Source organism: Rattus rattus, chromosome 5, assembly GCF_011064425.1.
Source record: "Rattus rattus isolate New Zealand chromosome 5, Rrattus_CSIRO_v1, whole genome shotgun sequence".
Classification (NCBI taxonomy): Eukaryota; Metazoa; Chordata; class Mammalia; order Rodentia; family Muridae; genus Rattus; species Rattus rattus.
The window spans coordinates 152724800-152746326 of NC_046158.1; the positions used below are offsets into that span (position 1 = coordinate 152724800).

At 54.4% G+C, this 21527-nt stretch overlaps 1 protein-coding gene across 1 annotated transcript in view; it reads left to right on the forward strand.

The window, feature by feature from the left end:
* The first annotated feature begins 2033 nt into the window (after positions 1-2033).
* The window catches only part of Cdh22 (cadherin 22), a 123185-nt gene continuing 103691 nt past the window's right edge, over positions 2034-21527 (forward strand). The window contains exon 1 of the mRNA XM_032904814.1: positions 2034-2251. The gene's annotated coding sequence lies outside the window, so the exon portion shown is untranslated. The remainder of the gene's footprint in view (positions 2252-21527) is intronic.

The window sequence follows — 21527 nt, forward strand, 5'->3', positions numbered from 1 at the left end:
AGTCTCCCTGTCTATAAATTCGTAGGTTGTCTACTGTGCCAATCAAGTGAAATAATCTTTATGAAAATTAATGGGTGCCATAGGGCTTGCTAGCTGCTATTGTCACAATGATGTCATCTGATCTGAATCAATGCTGGGGAAGGAGACCCCTGCTACAGCCCAAGGTTCTCATGAGGCCTCTCCCTGCTCTGGCCACACACTGCTTCAGTTGGCTTACCAGACCAGACCAGAGAACAGAAGCAGAATGCATTTATTAATCCGCTCTCACCACTTTGCCCGTGTATTCCTGATATTCCAAAATGTGGTGCCTCGCTTTTCTCATTTGTAAAATAGGACCGATCTGCATAATAGTAAAATCACGGCATTTCTGACAATGCTAACTCTCAAGTGCTCTCAGAGCCCCAGGACATGTGAGAGCCCAGAGGAGGTTTTTTGGATAAGGGCAGGAGCCAGCCTAAAGGGGAAGGCTAGATGTTGGGAGAGTAAAAGGTAAGGCTCTAATAGAGTTCTGAGAAGAAGAGACTTTGGAGGCCCTCACTGCGTGCAGGCGTTTGCAGTAGCCCAGGCGCAAACAACCTATGGCCCCTGTAATTAGGTCAGACTCCTGAGGGGTCAGCACGCAGCCAGGCCTGGGGCGGGGACAGGAAAGGAGGATCCGAAGCTGCAAACGTGAATTGGGAAGAGGGAGAAAGCAGAGATGTATCTGGAAGGCCAGCCTCTGGTTTCTGAAAGCATGAAAAGAGTAGAGGCTAAGAATAGAGAGGGAGGGGAGGAGAGAGACCAGGAGACGGCACAAAAGCAACGCCTGGGAGATCAATGAAGGGAATGAACCGAGAGAAGAAGGACTTAAGGGAGGGAACCGGCTGTCGAGGTAGAGAATAAATCTCAAAATAAATAAGAGTGATGGAGTTCAGCTGGAAGGACTAGAAATGCAACCACCCAGAGGAGACACCAGTCACCAGGGAGGAGCGGGAGAGTGGAAATTAGAGCGCCTGGTGGTGAGCAGGCCAGGGTGGAATGGAGTATGGGACCCTGGGGACCATCAGGAAACAGGGTCTCGGAGGGCAGGCGCTGCCACCTCTTTAACTCGGTGTCTGTTTTGCAGGCCAGGACGCTTGGTTAGGGGCCGATGGCAAAGACGTACAACTGCACGATCTCATTCTACTTCAGCCACCTGGCTGGCACCCATGCAGCCAAGAGAAAGGAAACAGTCTAGGCAGAAAAGACATCGGGCAGTGGGCTAGCTGAACTCGAACAAGAACGGAAAGGCTGGCTTTGCGTTTCTGGACAGTGGGGGGATTTTATTAGCCTCATGCTAGAGGGCACTAAGTTTAGGCCCGGCTGTCCTGTTTGCCTACTCTTTTTATTGGGGGGGGGGGATTGGAGGTGCAGGACTTCTAGAGCTCTGTCCTAAAGAGGGATGGCCAGCGTGGCTCTCTTCCCAGGACAACTGACCTCCCACCTGCCAGCAGACTCTCAGCCCCGGAGCAGGGGCTCTGGCCACCTCAATGTACTGTGATTGTTTCTGAAGCCTCGGTCTGTGCAAAGGGCCTTTCTGGGCAGCCAGCCAAGGGTGGCCACTTGAGAAGCCCGCCTCTACCTTCGCTTGCACCCCCTTCTTTTGAAGCTGGGCTTTCATAGTGTATGTAGGGGGGAAGGGGGGCTAGATGCAGCGAAGTCTGGCCAGGGGAGTGGTGGGGACAGGGTCTAGTCAGCCACGGGTGCCTCGGGGCAGCTGAACCACCAGACAAGGAGGGAGCTTGCTCCCCTCCTGGGGGCGCTCCCTTCGCGCGGATCAGAGCTGGGAGGAGGAGGAGCACTCCCCCGGGGGCTTTCCCGCTGCCGGCGACGGGGGAGACGGAGCCTCCCGGCCCCGCGGGCGAGGGAGGGGCGCGGTCAGGGGCAGGGGGCCGGGCTCCCCGCTGGCTGCGGGTCCGGCCCGGCGGCCGCCTGCGGCGCGGCGGCGCGGCGCTCCTGCCCGGCGGGCGCTGCATTCTCCGAGTCTCCACCAGAGGCTGCGGGAGGAAGGAAGGGATCCGTCCCTTGCACACTTCCCCCCTAGTCAGACACGCACACTCCCTCGCTCTCTCGCTCCTCCACACACGCGCGCACTCGCCGCCGCGGCTCCCCCTCTCGCTCCCGCTCTCCCTCGGCTCCTCCGAGCGGACGCCGGAGCCGGACCTGGCCCGGATCCTGCCGCTCGCTGGCGTCCCAAGGTGCGGACCAGGGTGCAGCCCGGCCGCTCCCCGAGGTAAGAGCGCGCGGCGCCCGCGGGAGGATAAACGATCGCCGCCGGGGAAGGCGGGCCGGGAGGGCTCACGGGCCGGGGAGAGGCGGGCGCGGCGCGGCGCGGGCTCCGGGGCAACAGCGGAAGCGCGCCCATCCCGCGCCCCCTCCCCGGCGGGGCGACAGGGACTTTCCCACGTCCAAACTTTCCCCGGCGCGGAGCCCAGCCCGGCCACCTCCCGGCCCTGGAGTCGCGGTCCCTGTGTCCTGAGCTCCGGGATGCCCCCCAGGCCGGGAAGAAGGCGGTGTCGGCGCCGGGGGTGTAGGGCCAGCGCGCGGGGGGGTGGTACAGAATGGAGAATCCAGCCTCGATACGGGCCGGGACCCCGGCATTCCAGCCGCCCACCCCACGCCTCCCCGGCTCGGCTGGCGGCCCCTCCCGGAGGCCCGGCGATCGGCGCGGCGGGAGCGTGTGCGCCGCGCGGGTGCGTGTGCCGGTCGGGCCGCGGCGACACGCGCGGCTGCGGCCACCCCTGGGTGGGGTGAGCTGGACAGGCCGCGAGGACCCTTGAGGCCCTGCCGACGTGACCCCCGCTCCCTTCGGCAGTCCGTCGGTGGCCGGTGGAGATCGAGGGGCACCGTTGCCCTCTCCATCCACGTACGACTCCGGGGACTTTGTCCCTACCACGAAGAAGGACTGGGCTCCACAGGCTCACGTCCAAAGCAAGCGTCACTTGGGACTGACCCTCGGGGCCCGGGGTGCGGAACCGGGGATGTGGACCTTGCTACCGTGCGGCATGCGGGTTGTGGGACCTTCGGTGGACACTATCCCTATCCACATCGCCCTTGCCTGGGGACCTGACCTCGCCAATTTTTTTGTGGCCTGATGGGGTCCCTGTCCTAGCTAGGGTGCCGCGGGAGACTACCCTGTAGGGTGCAGCGGGCGGAGCGCAGAGAGAGACTGGAGTCCCCCGAGGTCTCCCCAAGCCGCAGGGGCACCCCCTGCTGGCGGGCACAGCGGCGATGGCTGAAGCCTGCCGCCGGTTGAAAGCTTTCTATGCCCGCGCTGCCAGGAACCCCCTGCTTTCTCTCCCACCCTTCCTAGTCGGTGGTGTTTGTGGCAGGTGTGTGTTCCAGCTCCTCTTTACCGGGGTCTGATTCTAGCGCTCCCCGGGTCCCAGAACTGGCAGGAGTGCACAACTTGGCCAAAGGCTTGTTCGCTAGCTTAGCTTTGGCCACTGCCATTGCTTCTTCCACTGTCCCGCAAGCTTATCTGTTGTGTCCTCCGTCCCTAAGACGCTACCCCCACGCTACCGCACCCTGACCACTCTCTTTTTGGAATGTGGTGACTTGGCCCGTCCCATACTCCATGTTGCCGCCTTCTTTCACCCTCCTTGCCTCAGTTTCTCTCTGTCAGATCAGGAGGCATCTTCTTCCCCAAGCCAGCCTCTACCTCTCTCTGCTGCAGCAGGATTTCCTGCTTTTTCCGGTGTTCCCTAAAGCCCTTCTTGGGATGATGAGGGGGTGTCTGTGTGATCTTCCTTCCTTCCTTCACTACAAGGGCACCAGTGCCTCTCAGCAGGTGCCTTACCAAGCCAGCTAGGTCTCTCAGCCTAAGCTATCTGCCTCTGGGCCATCCTGTCTGATTTTATCTACTTGGGCTGTCCTCCTTCCCATCTTGAAGTATTGGAGAGCAGGTTGTGGGGTCGCAAGGCAAACACTACCAAAGGGCAGAATGGGAACCCAGATACCCTGATACCCAGGCCTCACTAGTTTATGTTGGACGAGTCTGAGGGAAAACGGATCCGTTTCTTGTCCTCGGGCTGTAGGCAGAGCAGGAAGATGTGTACTTCCATGCAGCATGAGGTGTTTGAGGTAGATGCCCAAGCTCCCTGGGGAGGAAAGCTGTTAGGTGACAAACTGTTGTGACCCTGGGTTCATGTGTATAGAGTGTGTGCGCGTGCGTGTGCGCGTGCATGTAAGCGTGCATGTAAGGTGACTACGCTCTTGATTGCTTTTGCCCAGAGGCTGGGTCTCTGGGGTTCTCTGTGCCCTCATCCTGCGGGGGTTCTGAGACTCCCTGGGAAGGACTGGGCTGTGGCTGGAACAGGGGCCTGCAACACAGCAAAGTTCGGAACAGTTTAGTTACCACACCAATAAAGGAGCCGGCCAATTAAATTCCCTCTTTTATCGGAGTTTTCTCCTGTTTTCTTCCACCAGGAAAATCCATTGGAAATACAGCCCTGGGTATGAGGGAAGGATGAGTTCCTGTTTATGTAACTGCACCATGCGGGGTGGCCTGGGAGAGGGTGGAGGGCTAGGCTGAGACCCAAGTTAGGGTTGTACCAACCCTTCCTTGTGAACTAGGACACACAGCGTCAGTCATTCTTGGCTGGGAGGAGACCAGCACCTCAGGTCGGGGCTCGGGAACTGAAGCCTCATTTCCCCAATGTCTCCCACATACAAGGGGGGTCCGCTCCACCAGCTTTAGCTGCTCAGAGCACGCTGTATTCGGATGGAGTGCTTGGTGTGAGGCCTCTGCTTCTTAGCACCTTGAGTTTTGTTTCTGGGTCTGGGTCTAGGGTCATGCTCCCAGCCCACCCCACCCGTGCTTACTCAAGACAGACTCTGACCTCAATGCTGTCATCAGGACAATGGGCACTACCAGACTTTGTCTCATCTGGGAAGGGTAAAGGCTGACAGGAAAGTTACACTGCACAATGGCCTGCGTCTATATGCATGGAAGGAGACTAGATCCTGGGAGGCAGAGGCACAGAACAGGGAGGCTGGAGGCATAGCTGTCTTGTCCCTGGGCTGGCTGTTGACTGTCTTGAGGGGATTCTGCACTGCAGGAGAGTAGGATCTGAAATCTATTTTGCCTCCACTCAGTAAGTTGGGCGCCCTAAAGGCAACTGCGTGTGCCTGAAGGAAGGTGTACTCTTCTCTGATCTGCAAAAGGACGATGCTCTTGGGTCCTGGGCCCATGTTGGTGCTCACCCTCGAAGGCTGCCACTTTATTAGTGCTAAGGACACACACAGTACCCACTCCTCAGCAGGGTTCTCTCACAGGGGACTATACCTTCCTACATCTGGGCATGGTCTGGGTCTGAGTATAGAAAGTTCCAGAGTCTGGAGGGGCGTCTCTCCTCCCATGTTTCCTCCAGGTTCCACCTTACCTGTAGTCAAGTAACTTCTTGTCTCATCATTAGACCCCCCAATCTCTGGCTATCTGCTTGCTACCAGTTCTGTCACTGCAAGCTGGGTTTATGACTTGTGGCCTTTGTGGTTTTGGACAAGTTACTTCACCTCTCTGAACCTCTGAACCTCAGTCATTGTGGGGAAACAAAAGAAAAGAAAAGAAAGAAAGAAAGAAAGAAAGAAAGAAAGAAAGGGAGGGAGGGAGGAAGGAAGGAAGGAAGGAAGGAAGAAAGATGCCTAAGTCAGTTCCCTAAGCACAGTGCTGGGCACTTAGGATGTCGGTAAACAAAACATTGAGCATGGTTTAACACTCCTCTGCTAATAATCCTGAAGGCAATGGCTTTGGCACAATTGCTTGGCTCCCTGGGGACTAAAATCAGGCCTTTTCTGACCTCAGGCTCCTCCTATGCTTCCAGGGCTGTGGAAACTGTCTGGTGAAGCAGCAAGGGGCAAAGGAAGGGTCTAGATTTTCACAGATTCGTTTTGCCCTAGTTTCTGCCTTCTCTTCCCCCAACCCATCCCGTGATTCCCACTCTGACTCAGGCATCCCGGCTTTGGAAAGTCTAAACCGTGGTGGCAAGCTCCTCGGCAGCCTACAGGCCTCCAGTCTCTCCCCCTACCACAGTCCTTGCTGCAGTCACAGTCACCGATCCCCCGCACAGGTGGGATCACGTCACTTGCTTGATTAAAACCCCTCCATGGCTCCCCATCGCCTACTGAATTAAGTCCAGGCTCTGCACAGTGACATTCAAGGTCCTTGTAATCCGTCTGCATCCTCTGTTATCTCCTACTACGCCTCTAACCCAGCAGCCCTGCACAAGGCCTGAAGATCTTCTGAAGCCCCATGACCCAACCCATGCGACAATCTCTTCCCTATGTCACGCATGCACTTGTCCGTGTGGCTGTCCGTCCGTTCAACATTTAGTAGGAAAAAATGCACATGAACATGTGTTTGCTAAGCACATGTCGGTACTGAGTGTTGTGCGGAGGGTGGGAGACACAGCAGTTAATCCCAGGCAGCAGAAGGCCAGGGGTCCAGCATGGCCTGAGGACAATTAAGTGGTTCTCATCACCACGGTGGTGGTAAGAGCTATGGCTGGGCAGCAGAAACTTTCAGAAAGAGTGAGGTAGAAGCAGGGCCCTGAAGAACTGAATAATGGTTCTTTAAGAAGGCAGACTGGAGAGGAAGCAGGCTCCAGGCTCCCCTTTATGGAGGTCTCATGGAGGCCAGGGCAAGGGGCGGTGTGGGGGTTGGGCAATGCAAGCCCAGCTGCTGAAGTGAGTGCATGGAATGGGAAATCACAGGGAAGCCACCCATGGGGTTGCAGAAGCAGAGCCTGTGTGGCTGGAGAGCCACGGGAAGCAGGGATGGGATGGGAGGGTGTCTTTGAGCAGTGGGGACCCTGAAGGGGTTTCAATAAGGGGAGCACCTGGTGACATTTGCCTGGAGAAGCTTCCGACCAGCTGCAAAGAGAGTGGCTAGATTGGGAAGCCAGGTCCGGGGCTGCCCTTGCTAGGCCTGCTCTGTCAGCTGCATGTGGGGCCTGAGAGGGTTGGAGGAATGCAGTGGATACAGGTGTGCCCAGTTCTGGCTCATGAGGCTCTTGGGTCACGGAGACAGTAAATATGGGGCAGGGGTTACAGAAGTGGTGGGGCTGGATACCTGTGAGAGGTTGGTGGGCCCTGCAAGTGGAAACACCCAGGGGACAGTGCTGAAAAGTCCGGTTTCCTTGTGAGGGCAGGAAGCATGTCTGTGAGGTCCCAAGGTTCACCCCACATCTAGTCTGAAGCGTGAAGAGGTCCTGTGCGACCGCCCAGTGACCACCACTGTGCCTCAAACCCTAGGAGGAGAACTGAGTTTTCCCACCAGCCACCTCACTGTTGTTCTCAGTGTTTCCCCACCAGTGGCACTTATGGTCCCCAAATGATATTGGGTGGTGTCTAGAAATATCTCTGGATCAAAGGCCATTTCTGGCACCCAGTGGGTGAAGGCCGTCACTGACAAGAGTGCCAAACCACCTACCACCAGCAAGATGTCCCCATCCCTGGCCATGACACCACAGAGATGCCTGCAGTACAAAAAGCAACATGGAGGGCCCATGGAGGGGAGACTCCACGGAGGCCGGTGTGGATATTTCCTTCTGTCTCCTGGGTGTGGAGCCTGGCATGTGGCACACAGCCAGCCTGCCTCTGCTGCATCAAGCGTGGGCTTAGGGAGGGGCTTAGAGCCACTCAGTGTGGGAGCTAGCACACCTAGGCTCCTGCACAGGGAGATAGCCACCAGCTCTGAGGCCAAGGCTGCTACCCGGTGTGAAGTTCGCCAGTCCCTTCTGGTCTTGTTCATTTCCATCATTGGTTTTTCAAAAGATTACGAAGATTTTGTTGTTGCTTCGATTCTTTTTAATTTCATTATTACTGTTACTATTATTATTAGTGTGTGAGAGAGAGGGGGGGGAGAGAGACAGAGACAGAGAGAGAGAGACACAGAGAGAGACAGAGAGAGACAGAGAAAGAGAGAAGAGAGAGAGAGACAGAGAGAAAGACAGAGAGAGAGAGAGACAGAGAGAGACAGAGAGAGACAGAGAGAGAGAGAGAGAGAGAGAGAGACAGAGAGAGAGAGAAGTGCGTGTGGAACACGTGCCATGGCATGCACGCAGAGGGCAGAGGACAGCTCTGTGGACTCAGTTCTCTCCTTCCATCTTTTAGGTTCCGGGGATGGACTCAGGGGGTCAGGCTTGAGAAACCGGCCTTTACTTGCCAAGCCATCCTGCTGGCCTTGGGTTGTCCTGTCTGTCTGTTTTGAGGCAGGGTCTCGAGCTGATATCAAATTCGCTTTGTAGCTGAGGTAGATCTTGACCTTCTGTTCCCTGCACCTCTGCCTCCTGAGCGTTGGGCTGTGAGCATGGGCCGCCATGCCTGGTTTATGCAGTATTGGGGATCTAACTGAGGACATCATGCAAGCAAGCCACATACTCTACCAACCAGGCTACATCTCCATTCATACACACACACACACACACACACACACACACACACACACACACACACACACACATATATATAAATAGATGAGTCTCAGATAAATGAAATGAGAAACAATAAGTCATGCCTAAGAATACTGACCCTGGAGCCCAAGAGAGCTGAACTCACGGTTCAGCTCCACCATTGCATCTGTAGGACCCTCAGTCTGCTCATCAAGGAAATCCCTTTAGCTAACGTGCCTCCTGAGAGGCTGGGAGGAGGGAGGAGGCACAAGGGCAGACCGCGTGGCTTAGCTCCTAGGAAGAGTACATTCATGTGGGTGTAAATGTATACATACATCCGTGTGTCTCCTTATCCATGAAAGGGTTTTTAATTAGCCATGATCCCACTGCCCCTTGGTCACCATTTCGGTAACGTGTTCTTGTTGACATAGATATAAAATAAAAATAAAAACGGCCTCGTGCTCTGCACAATGTGCCTCTGTGCCCTGCCTCGTTTGCTGGCTAGTGTGCTGTGAGCGTCTTGCCATTTCGATGAATAGACATCCACATCACCATTTTTTAATAGCTGCCTAGCCCGCCATTGTGTGGCTGTCCATAATTCACATGGCCAGCCCCCGCGGTTGGACGCTTGGGTCGCTTCCAATGCTTTGCTATTACAAATAATTCTGCCATGAGCATCCTTGTACACACATCTTCACGCCGGTGTCCAGCGATTTCCTTGGGGACTGCTTGGACATTTTTGGCAAGAAGAGGTGTATGGCACTGACCTGATTCCTTAAGTGGAAACCTTTAGACCCAGCAAGGCTGAGGCCTCTGGGGAATGAGGAGGGTGCTGGGAGGCAGGAGACCGTTTGGGCTCTGGAAAGGCAAGCTTTAAGATGTTAAGAAAGAAGCCAGCTAAGGAATGGTAACCACAAAGGCCTCCCCCCCTCCATCTTTGCTGTTGGAAGAATAGGAGACCAGGGTTGGGAGGTGGACCATGTGTTTGATGGGCAGAGTGACAAACACCAGGCAGACAGGGACATGAGGTGGACAGTCTGAGGCAGGCTGATGGATGGGTAGCAGAAGCAGGTGGATTCAGGTCAGCAGACAGACAAGATGACTGACAGGTGACGAGCTGAGGAGATTCAGGTGTCCAGAGAGAGGACTGTGGCCTCAGGGTGAGGCCTGCAGAGACCATGAGCTGACAGAATCTGAGGGGAGATATAGCTGAGGACCATGAGCTCCCTGGCCTGTGTCTTCTGCCACACAAGCAGCTGAAAGACCGGAGGGACCAATCAATTGTTTGGATAGGAACTCTCCACAGGAAAAGGGGCCTGCAGTGCCCTCTCTCGTGCCGTTTCAAGTCTGTTTATTCACAGGACCTTCTTGATGAGCTTCAGTGGGAGCAGGGTGGGACTAGCGATGTGCTTGCCCAGGTGGAAGAGAGCTTGCCCAGCATGGATGAAGCCCCAGATTTGATCACCCCGGAGGTTGAGGCAGGAGCATCAGAAGCTCAAGGTCACCCTTGGTTGCGCAGTGAGTTCAAAGCCAGCACTATGTGAGATCTTATCTCAGAGCCAAAGTGAGCAAACGGGGACCGGAAGAAGAACAGTGGGGAGAGGTAGGGACAGCAAAAGGGGGTGGAGGGAGGAAGAGCCCGTCTCACTTCCAGGACGGACACTGTGTAATCAATTACAGGGTCCCGTTGAGGGCACAGAAGCCAGACTTCCACTTACCAGCAGAGGGACCTGGGGACGTGTTGCCAGCCTTTGGGCTTCTGTCCTGACCTCTGAGGTTTGGGGAGAAGATTGGAAGACTGGAGCTTAAGGAAGGTTCTAGAAGCCTTGAACACTGATACTGTGCTACACACACACACACACACACACACACACACACACACACACACGAGGTGTGTCATAAGGACATCTCCACAAAGTGGCTCACTGGACACAGATCACAGGGGACAGCCTTAGAGCTTCGGGTTGAGTCATGGCACTGTTGTGGTTGGAGAGGCTTTTGGGAGAGAGGGCTCAGTAAAGTGGAAGCGGCTTGATGTCTGCCTGAGAGTTAGTGGCCAGGCTGACCAGAGCACAGAGGATGTGAGGAAGGAGAGGGTGAGGAGCTGAAGGAAGGCCCCTCAGCACTCCAGGCCGAGGAGTACAGGTGATGGGGAGCCACGGCAAGTAGCTAGCTGGACTTCAGGATGAACTAAAAGGAAAGGGGACACAGGGAGCAGGGCCATGGAATCATCGGGAAGACGGTGATCAGGGGATCGCGTGAGGTTGCGGAGAACAGGGGCAGAGGGAAAAGCTCCGGGTGGTTACCTCAACCCAGTGCAGCTTGGCTGCAGGGGATGCTATGGAAAAAAGAGAAAAAGATCTAACAACACGGCCAGCCTGGGTATGGAGGTGTGTGTGTGTGTGTGTGTACGTGTATGTGTGTGTGTCTGTATGTCTGTGTGTCTCTGTGTGTGTAAATGTATGTGTGTGTCTGTATGTCTGTGTGTCTCTGTGTGTGTGTCTGTATGTCTGTGTGTGTGTGTGTGTGTGTGTGTCTGTATGTCTGTGTGTCTCTGTGTGTGTGTCTGTGTGGAGTGGGCACACGCGCGCGTGTGAACTAGGGCCCATTAATCAAATCGCAGGAGTCTATGCTTGAGAGACTCCCAGAAATGCTGAGAGTCTGCTGACATTTTTCAGCCACCCAGTGCCCCACCTAATGCCATCCGTCCTTTGGTCATTTTCCAGCCCATCACCCACCTGCCTCCATTCAAATGTGGGGCTGCCCACTGCTGGCCCGCTGCCTCTGCCCACCTAAACGCCAAGCGCTGCCCAGCCGCTCACTCGCTGTGCACCCACCCACCCACACTCACCATCCGCCCACCCACATCCCACCGCCTTGCTTTGCATCTCCCTGCTCACCTGTCTGCTCCCTCCCACTAGTGACTCCACCAGCTCACCCATCCACTTCCAGTGTGCTTCTTTTCCACCTACTATGTGCCTGCCACTTCCAGTGTGCTTCTTTTCCACCTACTATGTGCCTGTCACTTCCAGTGTGCTTCTTTTTCACCTACTATGTGCCCACCACTTCCAGGGTGCTTCTTTTTCACCTACTATGTGCCTGCCACTTCCAGTGTGCTTCTTGTCCACCTACTATGTGCCTGCCACCTCCAGTGTGCTTCTTTTCCACCTGCTATGTGCCCGGCTGAGGTGAAATCTTGACGCAAACGTCTGGAGGCACCTGCTGATGAGACAGGAATTAGACAGTGAGAAAGGGTGGACTCCTTAACCTAGAAGAGAGAAGTTAGAAAGGGACTTTGTGTCCTCCTGGCTGTGAAGGGTTCTGGGTGACTGTGGCCTGGAGATGAGCCGTGTTCCCAAACTGTTATCTGCTAATACTGTACACATTCGCCGTTTGTTTTCTTTGGGTCCTGGGAGTGTGTGTATGCACACTCTTGCGTACACATCTGCCTAAGCTGGCAATGTCTCCCCGAAACCATGGCTGGTATCTGTCTGATTCCACATCTGATATCTCCTCCCATTGGGGCTCTATTGGCCCCAGTAAGAGGCACACAGTAGGTGCTCCATAAATGCATCTTGAAGTGTCTCACTAGACTCGGCTGGTTGAGAAAGGAGGAGCGGTCCCCAGGATGAGGCAGAGGAAACTGGCTGCATTTGAAGCTGGGGGATCAAGGTTAGCTAGCTAGAGGGGAGACTACTGTATTGGCCATGACACTATCTGTCTGTGTTTGGCTCAGGAGGGCGGTAATTAAAACTGTAGGGGTGATTGAGCAAAGGGGGGCACAGACTGGGACATTTCTGGAGGGGTACTGGAGGACTCTGGCTGGGCCCTGTGTGGGGTGATCAAGGTAGGGGTGGGGAAGTTGCCTGTAGAGCAAACAAGGGCTTCACCCTTGGCCCCACACCTCCACAGCCAGCGTCTGTCCCCAAGTGTCCCTCATTCAAGAGAGCCCTTGCCTCCTTCCTGTGGAGCCAATGTCCTTTCCTGTCTCCTCCTAAGCCTCCGTTCTCACAAACCTCAGCCTCCAGCTGAGTATCTGGCTTTCCCTGGAGAATGCTTTTCTGGGCATAGGCCTCCCTCAAAACTGTTGCTAACAGAGCCTAAGCTTCACTTCACACGTGTGCCAGTCCCTACCTAGCCCCAAATCCTGTCACCAAGCCTCTGTTACCACAGGCCCTGGATCATGGCGCTGTCCCTCTCGTCCTAATAAACACCTAGCCACTTTGCTCAGCTCCTGCCATGTTCCTTCCCTTCCTGCCTGGAGTTTCCAACAGGGACTTTCTGTACCACCACCCCCATCCTTGTAAATTCTGAGCCCACTCCCTGCACAGACTCTTGTCCCCCAGCTCAGACCAGACCCTTTCTGGAGCCTGGTGATACCCTCGTCCCTAAATGGTAGTGCAAATGAGATGTCTTTGTGTGTGGCAGCCAGCCAGTGGAGGAGCCAGCTTGACCACCACTCCAGGGCTTCTGCATCTGCTCTGCGGGCCTTGGAAAGAGCCTCTGGATATGGGCCCGTGAGACCTCCACCAGCTGCCCGCCACCTCCGTGCTTGGAGAGCAGGGGAACTTTCAGGTTAGCAAGCAGGCTGGGCTGATAGCGAGTACCAGCCGCGCTGGCAGCTCCACTGGGCTTGGCTCACAGGCTAGAGAATCTGAGACTCGCTGTTTCTGGGTTAGGAAAACAATCACAAATTAGAGAAAATGTTTTGGGAAATTGCTCTACTGCACAAGAGGGAGGCCGCTGAGGGAGGGAGCACGGGAGGGAGCACCAGGAGTGGAGAGGGAGGGAGGGAGCATAGGAAAGAGGGAGCACAGGAGGGAGGGAACATGGGAGGAGGCACAGGGGAGGGAGGGAGGATGGGAAGGAGGGAGGGGGAGAGGGAGGGGGAGGGAAGAGAGGGGGAGCATAGGAGAGAGAATAGGAGGACCACAGGGAGGATCAGAGGGAGGATAGGAACGACTATCTGTCCGCTCCAGACCCTTCGCTTGACATTCAAGGCCCCATTTTGTCACTGGACATAGTTCTTCACCCGCTGAGTCAGACCCCCCTGCCTAGCTAGCATCTCGCCAAGGTTGCCTCCCATCCATCAGCTTTGCAGAGCCCTTCCGCTGCTCCACATGCGTGTCCTTTTGGTACCTGGACCATCTCTCTAGACAAGTGACACACTAAGTGGCTAACCGCAGGAAAATCTCTTTGGCTCCCTGAGCCTCACTTTCCTCATCTGTACAATGGGGTTGCTGACCGAGGTGATGCATACATAGGATCCGTCTCTCACTGGGCACCACCTTAGTGAGGATGCCACTGTGACGCTTCCTGCCTTCCAGAAGAGCAGAGCTCTCGGCAGCGTGGCCAGCAGTTACCTCAGAAACTCTGCAGCTCCCCTCCTGCAGCCCTGCCGTGTTTAAGTCTGTTCAGGTCTCCCCTGCTGACCAACTCTGGAGCCAGGTACTTGAAGTTTCAAGGCAAGAGCTGGAGAGCCGGCGGAAGGTGTCCCGAGAGGAAGGTGAGGCTGGAAGTTGCAGTTTTATAAGTCGTCTGGCCATTGAGGGTGGCCCATGCCAAGTTTTTTTCTGTCCAGGGGGGATTAAGAGAACAGCTGAGAGCAGGCGTTCTGGGGTAGCCTGGGCCTCCTGACTGCCAGGTCTGTGTAAGCCACACGGCTGCCTCAGTTTCTCCATCTGTAAGAGGTCAGTGATAATCACAGTCTCTAATCCCCGCGCCAGACGCAGTATTTGAACAGTGCTTAGCATGGTTCTGCAGAGCAGCCAGAATGTGGGCACTTCTGATGGGAAAGCAAAAGTAGTCCTAAAACCAAGGGCGGCTACAAGTGTCTGTCTGTAAACGGCTGGGCTGGGGAAGGTGTCTGCCCATGGGGCTCTGAAAGAAAAGCAGGAAAGAGCCCCAGGAATCTTGCAAATTCCACCTGCCCCTCCTCTGGCTTAGTGGAGGCCCTGCAGTGGGAGATGAGGCGGCTTGCGTATGGAGGAGTGGGGCTTCGGGAAATTTTTCTAGTAGTGAGCAGGGGTAGCAGAGGTGTCCTGGGAGCCCCCTTGTCAGTCAGAGGACGCCTAGGGCCCTGTTCTCTGCTGTACAGGGAGCCAACGTCCTTGCCCAGAAGGAATCTAGTGAAACAATGTGTGTGTGTGTGTGTGTGTGTGTATGTGTGTGTGTGCGCGCGCGTGCAAGCATACAAGTGTGCAGGTGTATGCACCCATGTGTGCATATGTGGAGGCCAAATCAGACACTGGGTGTCTTCTCTTGACTTCCACCTTATTTCCTTGAGACAGGGTCTGTCGTCGAACCAGGAACTTTGACCGGATGATCTGTCTGGTCTGCAGAGCCTTTGGGAGCCACTGTCTCTGCCTCTCCCCCTCCAATGCTGGGGATACAGGACCTGGTAGCCATGCCTGGCTTTTCACAGAGGAGCTAAGGATTCAAACCCTGGTCTTTATGCTTGCAGAGCAAGTATTCTCACCCAATGAAAATCCCCCAGTTCTCCTCAGAAGTGATCTTATTCTCTCTTCTCCGAGCCTCAGTTTCCCCTTCTGCAGAGTCCTTCCACCTGCCCTCTGTCTCCTTTCTTTCTCTTTCCCCAAGTGGAAGACGGGAGGGGCCGCGGAGGAGAGTTTGAACAAACTGGGACTGCGGGCAGAACTTGGGATTGGTTGGCCAGCGCCATTCTTTTTCCCGGTTGCCATAGCAGCCATTTCCCGGGGTTGTCAGTGATGAAACTCATAACATTGTTTTCAAATAATCCGTGTAATTGAAATAACAATTGAGCTGTTAACTCGTCTCTCACACTCAGGCTAGGACAGCTCCTCCTCCCTCCACACCCTCCTCCCCACCCCGGAAGTCCCTGTCCCTTCCTAGCTCCTCTTCCAGGCTCCAGCCTTGGCATTGGAGTAAGCATGGCTTCCCTGTATACACCCCAGAACTCGGGAACACCAAGCTGAACTAGAACTTGGGAGATGGGATGCTCTTTCTTTTCCGCAACTTCAGATCCAAAGGAGAAAAAGGACATAGCCAGGGCACTGCAGGAAAGGCTCAGATGGAGGAACGGCCTGAATTTTGGTGAAAGTTGCAAGTGTTGGGTTGGGAAGGACAGGCTTCAAGCCCAGAGCCACCCCTGATTTTGTATGCATTTTCCCAACTTTCAGGTAAACAAACCGAGACCTGCAGAGTTGTGTGTGCAAGTACATTTCAAACTTCAGAAAAGGGCTGGGGAAATGGCTCAGTAGTTAAGAGCACTGACTGCTCTTCCAAAGGTCCTGAGTTCAAATCCCAGCAGCCACATGGTGGCTCACAACCATCTGTAATGGGATCTGATGCCCCTCTTCTGGTGTGTGTGAAGACAGCTACCGTGTACTCATAAAAGAATAAAAAAGGGGTTGGGGATTTAGCTCAGTGGTAGAGCGCTTGCCTAGGAAGCGCAAGGACCTGGGTTCGGTCCCCAGCTCCGGAAAAAAAGAACCAAAACAAAAAAAAAAAAAAAAAAAGAATAAAAAAAAGAGGGTTCTGGAACAACACCCCCCCATTAAAAAAAAAAACTTCAGAAAATAAAGAATAGATCTGGAGAAAGTCATCTCTCTCTTCCCTAGATACCCAGAGTTGGAGTAGACACCTAGTCCTTAGTCAGAGGACTTCCTGGAGGAAGATGCCTGACTCAAAGTGAGAGGCAGGGACCCCTCAAGGAGCTAGAGGGGGAAAGAAAGGTGGGACATTCCAAGTGCACGTGTGGAGAACACAGGACCTGAGACCCCCGCCTGGTGCTCAGAAGGTTCTGGGATGCTCAGAAGAAGGGGAAGTGTCTGGAATCACACAGCAAGGCGAGGCCGACAGACAGCTCCCTGTGGCGGCTTCACAGAGGATAAAAGCATTTTTTAAAAAAGGTCTGGTCTCTGTCCTAGGTGCTCTCTGAGTCCACAGACTGTGTGGGTGGCTGGGGTGGCAGGCAGTGGCCAGGACTGGGGGTGGGGCAGTCCTCAGAATGTAAAAATAGGGGACAGCAAGAATCTAGCTTCCCTCCCTGGAGTTTTGAGAGTGGTGCCTGCCAGCCAAAGGTCTTGTTACTCTTCTATCCTCCTGACTACTCACCCCCTCTGAGCCAAACGCCAGGTGAACCCACAGGGTATACGGTTTAGTTAGACTCCTAGACTTACAGTCTCAAGGACTCTCTTAGTCTGACAGAACACATATATGCATGAACACACACACACACACACACACACACACACACACACACACACACCACACCCTGGATCAAATGACTTGGGCTCAGTCTTGAAGGCTGAATAGGAGTTCCCACTGTAAGAACTTTTCACCAGAAGCCCCATAAACAAGGCAAGGAAACACTCACACTTTAGGGGACACCTGGGGGCTTACGTGCCTGGAGGGTTGGCCACCTGACACCAAATGGCAGACTGAGGGGAACAGACAGTAGAGACAAGAGGCCACCTGGAGTTGGAGTGGCAGCCAGGACGGACTTCCTTGTAACCATGGTTTGTCAGAAAAGCAGGTGAGAGCTGCTGAGCTTCAAACGCCCATTTCCTGAGCTACTTCCATAGCACTGTGGCTGGCCGTCAGGCAGACTCAGGGCAGCTCAGCCACTGTGGGTGAGCTGATCAGCAACTGGGCTGGCTCTCATCATGTATTGCTGAAGGACACTCCCCTGGAGGACCATGGTTCCAGCAGGAGGCTGGACTGAGCATGTCACTGACCCCAGGTGACCTTTCAGAAGGTACCTCCTCTCTGATCTGTGGTTCCCAAGTTCATCTGTCACAGGATGCTCCTCCTGACCTGGCCTTGGGACTGATACTCCTGTTAAAGTGGGGAGCAGTTTGCTGCAGAACTAGAATCCTGGCAGCTGGGGACACAGTAGAGGCCAGACAGATGCTAAGCATCCTTCTAGGATCAGGATGGCCCCACAGGAAAGAATGGCCGTTGGACCAGCAAGATGGTATGGTAGGTCTCTTAGGCACTTGCACCCAAGCCTGATGACCTGAGTTGGATCCCCAGGACCTACATAGTGGAAGGAGAGACCTGACTCCATGTGTGCATGCATGAACCAACATACACAAACAAATAGATTAAAAAACATAAATAAACACATGTAATTAGAAAAAAGAACGACCTGGCCCAACCAGGCCTGGGGCTGAGGGAGAGAATCAGAAATGTCTGCCTGTCGGTGACAGTCAGACGCAGCTGGGAGGGTAGGCACCGGCGGCCATGCAGACATGCACCCCAGCTGTCACGCAGAGGAGCACAAGTGGCCTTGATGTTGGGCAGACCCGGAGGTGTAGAGAGACACTTGACCTCTCTGGGCTGTGCTGCTTCATCAAGAATGGTAATCACAGAGCAGATCCAGCAAGCGTTGAGAGGTTAGCTGAGATCACACGTGCACATGGATGGAGGGGAGACAGTAGCATAGGAAGCCGGGGAACCCCAGCTATGAGCACCCCACCTGAAACCCTAGCCAGCTCAGAACCAGCCTGCCACGAGGAGCTGGGGGGTCATCGGTAACTTTTCCAGACTCTCTGGACTACCATGGCTTCTCAGGGAGACAGGGATGAGAGTAGGGCCCATCTCCTGGGCCTAAGGGCAGGCGTTGATCTCAGCACTTGGGAGGTAGAAGCAGGAGGGTCTGGAGTTCAAGGTCAACCTCCAAGACATACTGGCCAGCCTGGGCTCCAAGAAACAATGAACTGAAAGGCTGAACTGGGCCGAGGCTGTGTGGGTATAGGAGCCCGTGGTTCAGAGAATATGAGTCTCTTGAACTACAAGCAGAGGCTGCCTCAGGTGTCTCCCCACCACCTTCCAGGTCTCTACCCCACCGCCTGGGTCCTGTTGAGGCCCTCTCTTGCCCTGCCCAGACTGTGGGTCCCTCTCTCTTTCTCTTAGCAGCCCCTGCCCTGCTTGGCTGTAGCTTCAGCTCACAGGACTGGCTCTCCTCTCCTTCCCCTCCATCCTCTCTACCCTCAGAGGCCCAGGATAATATGCAGGGATGAAGACAAATCCACAGGGATACAGGGACAGATGGCCTCTAAGACCCTCATACCGCGGCCCCAGCCCAGTTAGATGAGCCACTGGCTGACCTTCAGAGAATGCAGGCGTTCCCTGTTCGAGCGCTTTTCCTTGACACTGGGGTAGGCCACTGAGGGTTGATTAGGGCCAATCTCAGTACATTTGCTATCAAGAAATGCCCAGACAAGTGTCACCGAGGTGGCAAAGTCACCCTGGCAAACATCCGCTGTGCTAGAACACGGCTATAAAATGTGAGCCTTGTCCCAGTGTCCTACAGAGAGGCTTTATAATACCAAGCAGTATCCTCTAGTTGAGTCCTTTGTGCTCCCTTCAGCTAGAGTTCCTGTCCCTGACAAAGTCTCCAGGCCAGCCGAGGCAAGCATGTTGTCCCTGCCCCCAAACATTCAGCTCAGCCAGAAACTGTGAACTCTGACTTCAAGTCCCAGCCTCCAGCCTGCTTCTCACTCTGAGTTCAGTCCCAGGCCCTAGGCCCCAGCTTTCCCTGTCAGCAACTCACCTTAAACAATTCCCAATCCATAAGACTGGGGGATGGCTCAGTGGCAGAGGGCTTGCCTAACCTACTCAAGGCCCTGGGTTCAATCTACAACAAAAACAAGTGAACAAAACCACAAACAGCAATAAACCCCCCAAATCCAAACTGTAATTCCAAACACTAGAAGGAAGAAACTTCTGGATCTTCCCAGCTCAGCTTCCAGACCCCAACCCTGACCCTCCTCTGGTCCTCAGGGCTCCAGGAGACAGGTGTGAACTCATTGTCTGTCATCCATGTATTTATCCAAGCACTTAACATATTCTTTGCTTCACTCCAGAACAATGGTAGAGTGTGGTCTCACTGTCCTCTGGGGAAACAGTCAGACTGTCACAACCAAAGATTCTCTAGTCCCTTAAGAGTCGAGCAGAGCAGTATTAGGGAGCACTGCCCTCCATGTGGGGTCAGCACTCATCAAGGAAGACAAGGCAGGGCCTGCTCAAGTCATTGTGTTTCCTTACAGAGGCTTTACTTCAGACTTGCTGGTCTCCTGGATGAGTAGAAAAGGAAATGCACTGTAAGGGGCAGCTCGGGGGAAGAGGGACTGTTACTGCACTGACCTAAGGTCAGCCATTTGCGAAGACTCCTTAAGGCTGGGAGAGCAAGAGCCAGGAAGACATAAGGGAGATTGGTATTGCAGGCCAAGAGACCGGCCAGTGCAAAGGCCCTGAGGCTGGATCAGAGTGGGTTTGGAGAGCAGCCAGAGCCTGCTATGAGCGGAGTAGAGAAAACAGATGGAGGGAAAGATCAGAGGAGTCACATGAGACCAAATCTCGCTGGCTCTTAGGGGCCATTTCACTCTGAGGAAGACAAGAAGCCAAAGGACTTTCCGGAGAAGGTGATATTATGTTTTAACACCTCGGCTGAGAGTACGCTGCAGAGACAAGGGCAGAAGCAGGGAGACCATCCGGGACGCTGCGGCAATAATCCAGGTGAGATATGACACTCCTCGTGTCCCAGGCTGTTGACAACCACAGTAGTGAGGTTGGTCAGATTCTGTATCTATTTTAAGACTGGCAGGATTTGCTGATGGATAGGATGTGGGCGTGCGATGGAGCACAATCAAGAATGACTCCCCGGTCTTTAGCAGATGCAGCTGGTAGAGGGGAGTCACTAGTCACCGAGGGAGAACGCAAGAGGGGCGGTGATCACACTTGTGCCATTCCGTCATCATTGGTGTGGTGGGCGTGGTGACAAGAGTGGTTGTGAGGGTTCTTTGCATCTCTGCAGTAGACGGTCAGGTGGCTTCACTGTTTGGATTCTGGGGAGGGATCTGCTAGAGATTCATGCATATGGGGACATGGCAAACCTCTGGGGGCTCTAGGCACGGGGTTACGTGTGGTCACCTAGGGACAGGTGGAGACTGAAGAGAGTGATTCTGGGGCCTCCTGGGTTTGGAGGCAGGTGACTGAAGAGCAGGAGACGCACCGCAGGCATGCAGGTGAAAAGCAGAAGGTTCACAAGGTGAACAAGGAGGGAGAGGCCACTCTGGGGTAGCCAGATGGGTTTCAGGAGGAAATTGCAGAGCCTGGTTTTGAGTAAGTAATAATAATAATAATAAAAAAAAAAAACCCTCCTCGACAAACCAGATCTGGAAGGGTATTTTTTTTTTAAAGATTTATTTGTTTCATGTGAGTACACTGTCAATTTCTTCAGACACACCAGAAGAAGGCATAGGATCCCATTACAGATGGTTGTGAGCCACCATGTAGTTACTGGGATTTGAACTCAGGTCCTCTGGAAGAGCAGTGCTCTCAACCTCTGAGCCATCTCTCCAACTCCTGGAAGGGTATTTAGCTATTGTAAGGGCTCAGAGACAGGCGGCCATGACAGCTGACCGAGGGCATGGTCTCCAGCCCTCCAGACTCGTCCTCTTTCTTTCATATCAGTGAAGAGGCCGTCTTGAAGTTCTTCCCCACTTCTGCCTATAACATTTTGATTATGTCTTGAGGATTCAGCCTTCTGTGTATCTGCAGACAAGATACACTCACTGCCCCTAAGCCCCAAGTCCTCTGTGTCTCTTTCTGAGCCACTCTGTTAGACCCCAGAAGGTGGGGAAAGACAGCCTTCAATGGCCGTCCTTATTGTCCTTAGGATGAAATTTAGCAAGACTCATGGGGTGCTGTGTGCTATCCTCCCTGTCCTCCCTGCTTCCCTCCTCCCCAGCCTCAGCTTGGCCTTCCTGTCCATTGCAAGGCTTGCCCGAGCCTTGTGTTCATCAGCTTGGTGCAGTCCACTTGTCCTGACCTTTGACCCACGCTGTGTTCTTTATTGCTGCCCTCTGCTTCCCCAACCCTCCTACCCCTTGTCTAAGAAAACGCCACCTTCTTGGGAATCTTCCCCTGGACTCCAGACTGTCCTGTTGCTCATTTCTTACTTGTCATCACCATGCACACGAGTCCTGAGTTAATGAAGGTAAGAGCTGACAGTTACTAAGTGCTCCACAGTGGTCCGCAGCGTGCTAAGTGTTTTACAAACCGTGTCTGCGGTTATTCCTAGGAGGGCTTCCCTTCTACAGCAGAGACGACTACAGGGCCCAGAAGGGC